We start from the raw sequence: 9,152 nt of genomic DNA, 5'->3' as shown, positions 1-9,152 counted from the left end.
GGGTCGGGTGAGAGGCCGCCCTGCAGGGAGGTGGAGGGTCAGGTCAGAGGCCGCCCTGCAGGGAGGTGGAGGGTCGGGTGAGAGGCCGCCCTGCAGGGAGGTGGAGGGTCAGGTCAGAGGCCGCCCTGCAGGGAGGTGGAGGGTCGGGTGAGAGGCCGCCCTGCAGGGAGGTGGAGGGTCAGGTGAGAGGCCGCCCTGCAGGGAGGTGGAGGGTCAGGTGAGAGGCCGCCCTGCAGGGAGGTGGAGGGTCAGGTCAGAGGCCGCCCTGCAGGGAGGTGGAGGTCAGGTCAGAGGCCGCCCTGCAGGGAGGTGGAGGGTCAGGTCAGAGGCCGCCCTGCAGGGAGGTGGAGGGTCAGGTCAGAGGCCGCCCTGCAGGGAGGTGGAGGGTCGGGTCAGAGGCCGCCCTGCAGGGCGGTGGAGGGTGGGGTGAGAGGTTGCCCTGCAGGGAGGTGGGGGGGTCGGTCAGAGGCCTCGGGGAGAGAGGACGGGGTTCGGAAAGTCAGGCGGAAGGGAGCCCTAAAGGACTGGGCTCAGCCCCGAGGGCGGGAGGACAGGCCCAGCACTGCTGGCCACGGGCCCGTCACCGGGACACGGGCAGCGGCGGCCCTCGCGCTCCCACGGGCTCTGCATGTCCTGGGGGGCCCCTGGGGGAGCGGGCCCGCCGGCCCCTGAGTGCCTCGGGGTCTCTGAGCCACGGGGACCCTGGCCCCCGAGCCTCAGGCGGCGCTGCTCCTCCCACGGAGCCTCTGCTGCTGGAACATTCTGAGTCTGAGCACAGGAGTCCACCGGCCTCGGGCTCCACCGGCCCCGAGAGACGCTGAGGGGACGTCGGGGAGACCAGGGCGGCCTCGGCCCCCCCTTCCCGCCATCGCCCTTCCCTCCTGGGCGCCGTGACCAGGAGGAGAGGCCTGGGGACGCCGCCTTGTGTCCGGTCACCGCGCTGCCGGGCCGAGCCCTGACCCGCAGGAAGCGGACTCCGTCCTGCTGCTTCTGCATCAGCCCAGGCGGGCGAGGGGCTTCCGACGGGACCCCGCACCTGCCTACGGTGCTTTCCAGAGTCCCGGGACGGGACACCCCGAGTCCTGGGCTTCGGGGGCTGGTGCACCGGGGGCGGGAAAGGTTTCACTCTGACCCGTCCCCCTCCCCCCCTACGGCACCCGGACCGGAGAGGGTCCTCCCGGCCGCTGGGGTCTGCGTGGAAGGGACACTCACCGTCGGGGCAGCAAAGGGCCAGAGTGACCAGCAGCAGAGGCAGCGCCAGCTTCATGGTGCCTGTGGCCGGAGCGCAGCTGAGCCAATAGGAGCGAGAGGAGCTGGGTGAGCAGCCCGGGCGCCCAGGGCTCTTTGTACCCAGTGAGCCGCACGGTCCCGCCCACAGGGGACGGGCAGGTCACAGGCCTGGCTTCCCGCCCGCCCTTCCTCGCGGAGGCTGATGCCATCCGTCAGCGACAGAGCCCGGGGCCTTGGGCAGAGCCAGGCCTTGTTGGCACCTGCACGGCCCCCGGAGCCCCGCCCGAGGCGGGAGGGTGGCAGTGCGCACCCCTCGGGGGAGGGAGCCCCTGGGAGTCAGCTCCCTCCGTGCAGAGGGGTCCGCGTTCCCATTTCCTCACCCAGGGCCTGGCACAGTGGGGGGTCCGCACGTGTCCCTGCGGGAGATGAGCGACCCCGAGTGCAGGAGCCATCAGTGTGGCTGGGCCGCCCCTTGAGGGCACACGGTGCCCGCTGTGCCAGGGCTGCTGCGGGCACTGGAGGGAGCCAGGTCCGCGGTGTCCGCTTCCCCGGAGAAAACAGTGCCGAGAGGAGGACGGCCCTCCCACCGCCACCTTCCGACTCCAGCTCCTGTGTCAACGCCGCCCCCCCCCCCCCCCCCCCGATTTCAGACCCATCAGCGCGCACGTGACCTGGTGGACGCTCATGTGTCGGTGCAGGGGTGGCCCCTGTGGGCATCGGGCCCCGCAGCAGACGCACCCGCAGGCCGGTCCTCCGCCTGTGCCGACCGCGGCAGCTGCTCCATGGGGCCAGGGAGGCCGCACAACTCGGAGAAAGGCCGTGGGGAGCAGGGGACAGGGCAGCGGACTTGAGGCCCCGCAGCGCAGACAGGATTGGGACCGGTGTCGGGCAGTGGGGACACTCGGACGGAAAGGGGGTGCGTGGCACCGAAGTTCTAGCTCAGTTGCGTGCCTCTGGGTTTCTGCCTCCATCCAGGGCTCTCGCTGACGGCCACCTCGTTCCTCACCGCTCAGCCTCCTCCTCCTTTTCTGTGCAGAAAGCTCCCGACGGCCACCTCGTGCTGGGGGCTGCGGGCGGCAGGGGCTCACCCTCGTCGCTGGAGGGGACGCACAGGAGCCCGGCCACTGGGCAGGACAGGGGCAGGTCCTTGTGAGCCACACGCCCTCTCACCTCACACCCGGCCCCGCACCTGCGACCCTGGGTCCCGGGGGCAACGGGCCTGATGCTGACCGGGAAGCTGTGTGTGTCCGGAAGGCAGGGAGGGGGAACCTCTCTCTACTCTCTCTGTTTTCAATCCACCAGGGCCATGGGGAGCGCCAGTGGGCCCTCTGTCCCTGCTGGACGGGCACTCAGGCGGCAGCTGGGTGGGGCCTGAGCAGGAATCCACCCGGCAACTCTTCGGCACAAAGAGTGACACTCAACCACTGAGCTGCCCGGCCAGGCTCTCCCTACTTTCTCTGTTTTCTGGGAACTAGAAGCTGCTGTGAACAAAGACCAGCAAACACAGAGGCTCTCCACTTGTTGATAACCTGCCCTTCGAACCAGGGGGCATCACACAAAAAGCCATCAACAAGTTGGTCATAATGAGCAGATAATTAATCAGCCGTCGGAGAAATCTAAGACGGCCTCGTGAGAAACGCAGTGAGCAGGGATGGAAGCTGATGCTGGAGCTGAATACAGGGTGGGCCCGGGGGCACCCCTCCTCCCTGCAAACCTGTCGCCGTGGACCTAACAGACACAGTGGCCCCTTGGCAATGGCACCCGTGGCAGCAACAGAACACACTGACGTCCACACCCCTGCAGCCGGCACACCCTGAGGGGGCCCTCGCCGCCATGTGCTCAGAGACGGACACAGGACCTGAGAGCACCGCGCACACGCCCTGCTCCTAGGACACAGGAGCGCTCAGTGCACCCCTGTCCTCAGACTGGGGCAGGTTCGGTCCCGCCACCCCGGGGTCCTAGCCGGCAGCGTCACACATCGCTGAGGATTCTGGGGTGGCATGTGGGTCTCTCTTTCAAATGGGGGCCATTTCCCTTAGGGGGGTGTGAGCAAGAGCCCACCTTCAGGGCCAGACTCCCGGGGCTCAAGCTCAGCTCTGGAGCTTCCCGCTTGTGGGGTCTAGCAGGTGCTGACCCTCCCTGCCTCAGTGTCCTCGTCTGTAAGACAAGGGGGCACCACGGATGTGTGAGGACCCGTGGGTTCATCCAGGACAAATGCTGGGCACAGTGCCTGGCCGTCACCCTCAGCCACTCCAGTTCTGCAACGAAACGGGAAACTGTGAGTGACAGGCGAACAGAACACACGCCTCGTCCCCAAAGGCAAACATCAGGCTACCTGACCACTCGGCCAGGAGGGCGCCGGCCTCCCCTCAGAGCTGACCGCTCCTGCGCTGGCTCTGGATTTACTGGGATTGCTCTCAGCCACCACCAGCTGTCACTGCCCAGTCACTTCCCTGACTGTCTAATGGGCACATCGGAGCGAGGCTCACTGTGACTCCATAACCCTTCACACAGGCATTGGAGTCAGGGTACAGGAGGGGGGGGGACAGGGATCATGTCCCCCGAGGCCTCGGGGTCTCTGCTCTCGGTCCTCAGCAGGATGCGCTGGCCACGCGGGCCCCTTGGATCCCAGGGCCCCTCCCGCGCTCAGGTTCTAACTGGTCCCCCGGCGCCTGGGGGTGGAGGCGCCTCAGACATCACCTCTGGGTCGTGATGTCCCCGTAGCCTCTGGAGACACCGGTCCCCATGGGCCCCTCCCCGTCACACACATCCGGTTCCGTGTTACATGACGGAGGCGCCCACGTCGTGTCAGACCCTGCCGGCACTCACTCCGCAGGTACAACTCTCGGTGCCAATGAGCAAGCGTCAGTGATGTTTGTGGAACTCTGTGACAGTGGCCTCCCTGTCCTCGCTTCCAATGAAACAAATAAGGACTCTTAGCCATGGCTGACAACTCCTTAAAAATAATTTTAATATATTTTTATTGGTTTCTGAGAGAAAGGGAGAGGGAGAGAGTGATAGAGACATTTATGATGAGAGAGAATCATTGATCCACTGCCTCCTGTATGCCTCCCAATGGGCATTCAGCAGGCAACCTGGGCACGTGCCCTGACCGAGAAGAAAACTGTGACCTCCTGGTTCATAGGTTGATGCTCAACCACTGGCCCCACTATAATAACTGTGAGTGATAGATCCCAGGTCATTTTTGATCCATAGAATTGAATGACATGGCTCATTCTCTTCACATCCGCACACTCATGGGACAAGCATGTTTGGAGTCAGGCCCCTAAGGATGGAGCCAGGACTGAAAGTGCTGCTGTGAACCCATTCCAGCAAGTGATAATTACAAGAGTTCCGTCAAAAGGTTGATGGGACTTGGGCGGCTCAACAAGGGTAAGCCACGTATGTAGTTTATCTGTTGGAAACGGCTAAATGGCACTTCCCCCAAACCTGAATAGGCTTGTCTGCTGCCAGACAGCTCAGGGCATCTTATTGCCTCCTGTTGGCCAGACACCTGACCAGCTGTAGGCTATTCCCCAAACTGACAATGCTTCTGTTATCCTACCCTTGGAAGTGTATTCTCTCCCCCTTGCCTTAGGACAGTGGTCCGGGAATAGCCTACAGCTGTTCAGGTGTTTGGCCAACAGGAGGCAAGAAAATGCCCTGGTCTTTATTCATAGCAGCTTTTAGTTCCCAGAAAACAGAGAGAAAGTAGCGAGAGCCTGGCCGGTCAGCTCAGTGGTTGATATTTAGCCAACAGAGCCAAATATCAACAGTACAACGATTGAAATTTCTTTGGAGAGCCCAATTTTTTAAACTTAAACTTCTTCTAACGCCACTTCTTCAAAATAGACTCGCCCAGGCCATGGCATTTTGTGGAAGAGCCACACTCAAGGGGCCAAAGAGCCCCATGTGGCTCGCGAGCCAAAGTTCACCGACCACAGCCTTAGGACAAATTGTGTTAAATAAATACCACGGGGTCCTGAGACAAGAGTGAGTCTTTAGCTCCTTTAGCTGAAGATCATCTGAACCCCAATGCCTTTCAAAATTATCTTTGTCTCCGGACTCTTTAATCATCTACGCGCAGCCCCTTTCTCCAGAATGCTGAACCCTTTGTAAGGCTGGGAAAAGAATCCCGGCATTATGAGGCCCGAATGAGGGACACCAATAAAGGGCCTCCGTTTGATCAATAAATAACACCCCCATCGATACAGAACATGAAACCAGGCCTCCTTCAGCGCATTAAGAGACGCATTGATTAACAGCATTTCGCTTTAATAAGAAGCATCAAAAACTGTAGGGTCCCGGATGGCGCCCAGATCACCAATGTGCCTCACCTTACACACTCCACAAGCCACGCCACTGCTTCTCCCCTGCCCTTGTGCACTTAGCCCGAGATCCAGGCCCCAGGCTCCCGGGACACGCATGAGCTCTGCCCACGCCTCGCCCCCCACAGAGCGCCTGCCGCAGCCCCTGCACCCAGCAATGCTCTGACTTCCTGCTCCGTGCTCTGAGCTGCAGAGGGAGCCCACGACGTTGGGGGGTGGGAGGGGGGGGCTGGGCATCAGAGATGGTCTCCTTCCTCTGCTCCTTGACTCTCGCCAGAACTCAGTCGTCCTGTGGGGGCTCAGTGTCCTCTGTCTTTCCCGCAGGTCAGCAATGAAAGGGAGGCACCCGGCCGGCCTGGCTCAGGGGTTGAGCATCCACCTATGAACCGGGAGGTCACGGTTCCTGTGTTGCGGGCTCAATCCCCACCCCCCACCCCATTCCTCCTCTGCACAGAAAGCTGCTCGCTCTAGGGAGTTTCTCCAGCCCCTGCTCGGCCCGCACTCCCGCTGCGGTTACCTCTCAGCAGGTGCCCCCCTGCGCTCTATCCGCTCTATCCGCGTGGAGACTCTTCTCACCTGATGTGGCCACTTTCTCCACCCCCTCCCCGCCCCCGCACTGGGGACCTGACTGCTTTTTCTTCAGTATTCCTCTGTGGTTTTAAGACCACTTTGTGGTTTTGTATTTAATATTTGGTGGGGCCGAAGCCGGTTTGGCTCAGTGGATAGAGCGTCGGCCTGCGGACTCAAGGGTCCCGGGTTCGATTCTGGTCAAGGCATGTTCCTTGGTTGCGGGCACATCCCCAGTAGGGGGTGTGCAAGAGGCAGCTGATCAATGTTTCTCTCTCGTCGATGTTTCTGGCTCTCTATCCCTCTCTCTTCCTCTCTGTAAAAAGTCAATAAAATATGTTAAAAATAAATAAATAAATAATATTTGGTGGGTTTTGGGGGGATTTCAAAGGAAGGTGGGCAGACATGGACCCCAGGTTCAATCTGTGCTGTGGACTCAGCCCCAAGTGACGTGGATTCTCATTGGGGTTGGTGACCTCGTGGCGGCCGATGGAGTGCGTTTATGGGGGTTTTTAAGGAAACGTAACTCCCTCTCGCTCCTCTTTGGACATTGTTTCCGTCTGACAGCTTGGTCTCCGACACTGGATGAGAGTGACAGAGGAGAGGCCGTGGTGATGGGGTGACAGTGACAGAGAGGAGAGGTCGTGGTGATGGGGTGACAGTGACAGAGAAGAGAGTTCGTGGTGATGGGGTGACAGTGACAGAGAGGAGAGGCCTTGGTTATGGGGTGACAGTGACAGAGAGGAGAGGCCGTGGTGATGGGATGACAGTGACAGAGGAGAGGCCGTGGTGATGGGATGACAGTGACAGAGAGGAGAGGCCTTGGTGATGGGGGTGACAGTGACAGAGGAGAGGCCGTGGTGATGGGGTGACAGTGACAGAGGAGAGGCCGTGGTGATGGGGTGACAAGGACAGAGGAGAGGCCGTGGTGATGGGGTGACAGTGACAGAGGAGAGACCGTGGTGATGGGATGACAGTGATAGAGGAGAGGCCGTGGTGATGGGGTGACAGTGACAGAGGAGAGGCCGTGGTGATGGGATGACAGTGACAGAGGAGAGGCCGTGGTGATGGGATGACAGTGACAGAGGAGAGGCCGTGGTGATGGGGTGACAGTGACAGAGGAGAGGCCGTGGTGATGGGGTGACAGTGACGGAGAGGAGAGGCCGTGGTGATGGGGTGACAGTGACAGAGGAGAGGCTGTGGTGATGGGATGACAGTGACAGAGGAGAGGCCTTGGTTATGGGGTGACAGTGACAGAGGAGAGGCCGTGGTGATGGGGTGACAGTGACAGTGAGGAGAGGCCGTGGGGGCAGGGAGGTGGTTTCCGTGTCGCTGAAGGGGGACAGCGAGCCCGTTCCCGGGTCCAGTGTGGAACCTGTCTCTGCAGCCACCACTCTGGCGCCCTGATGCCTTCACGGGCAGCAGGGAAGGGGCGGGGGAACGCTTAGCAACATCAGGATTTGGGGTGCGGGTCCCACAGTCCAACTGGGGCTCATGTGGAATGTCAGCTGGAGAGAGGCCTTTAACGTGTCTGAGTGTCAGCACCGGGAGGCTATTCTGTCTTTACAAGAAAATAACAGGAATTCAATGATCTCGTCCGTATGAGACTCAGCACCGCGTCTCGGTCCGGTGATGCCGACAGGAGCGTCCCTGCAGCCCCGACATTCTTCTCAAAGAGGCACTTCTGAGTCACCTCCCTCCCCCAGGCTCCTCCCCCACGTCCCCTCCTGGCCTTCCACACCACCAGGGTGGTCACCTGCTGCCCTCCAGGCCCCGTGCCCTCCACGCTCGCGCCTCCCCAGGCTCAGCGACATCTGTGTCTCAAGCTTCCGTGGCCCCTGGTGGCCTCAGTTTCTTGCCTGCTGCTCTGTGGGTGTGACATCGGAAGAGGCAGCCGTTAAGCACGCTGGACGGGGGTGGCATGGAAAGGCCTCCTTGTCCAGGAGAGAAGAGCTGGCCCGTCATTTTAAGTCCAACTCCAAGTGAGACTCATTTGGAGTCACTTTGGCCATTGCCTGCAGAAAGGAAGCCTGAGGCGCCGCCTGGTGGCGGGCGGTAGACTGCACGTGTCCAGGGAGGGCCAGGGTTCTGCATGGAACGCCGCCCCCTGGTGGGGAGGACTCACAGTTGCGTTCCTTCTAAGGAATCCTCAGGCTGTTCCCTCTGCGTGCCAGTCCCTTCGGGACCTGACTGCCCCTCCTTACCCCACTATCCCTGTAAAAGGGCCGACATCCGGGAATTGAGAGCCACAAAGGAAGTAAGTGAAACTAAGGGGATCGTAAATAGTTGGATCAATAATCCAGGAGCAAATGCCAAACCGATGAGACATCCCCACCTGGTGAAGAAGCCCACCAACTCCCACTTCTGCCGATGACCCTACAGCTCGTGTGAGACCCACACGCCCTCCACAAGCAGCAGAGAATCCACATGAAATGCTAAGTCCGCCGGCTGAGCGAGTTGGGGCGCCGCCAAGGCGGTATGGACATGAGGGTCCATATTCCAGGAAAAGGGCAGCTACTGAGACGGGGCGACCCACTCTTCACCTTTCCCCTTGGGGCACCTGCCAGGTCCCAGGAAGACGAGGTGCAGGATGCTGAGCGGAACATTGGCGGGAGGCGAGAGAGCCATTCCGAAGGCGAAGGTAACCGTGGTGGCTCCCATGAGCGGATGGACAGGATCCCACGCGAGATGAGCGGGAAAGGACAGGGAGGGCTGCCCTGACGCCTGGTTAGTCATCTCGTCCTGGCGGCGCTTGAAGAGCCGTGGACCCTACACCCTTTAGCGTGTGCCCGTGGCCGTGTCTTAGAACAGACCTGCCTCCTCGGCAGCAGGTGCAGCCACCCTTTCCACTCCACATCCCCTCACTGACCAGCTGCCCGGGCCCTGGCCGTGTGGCTCCCTCGGTTGGAGCCCCGTCCTCTCCGTCTCCAGATGCCAAGGGAACTTCAGAGCTGAGTCCAGGCCGCGCGGACGGACAATCACCTGGTATCTGGGTCGTTTGCAAACCTTTTGCAGGTGAGGGCGGGG

Source organism: Cnephaeus nilssonii, assembly GCF_951640355.1.
Source record: "Cnephaeus nilssonii genome assembly, chromosome: 13".
Taxonomy (NCBI): Eukaryota; Metazoa; Chordata; class Mammalia; order Chiroptera; family Vespertilionidae; genus Cnephaeus; species Cnephaeus nilssonii.
This window is presented reverse-complemented; position numbering follows the sequence as displayed.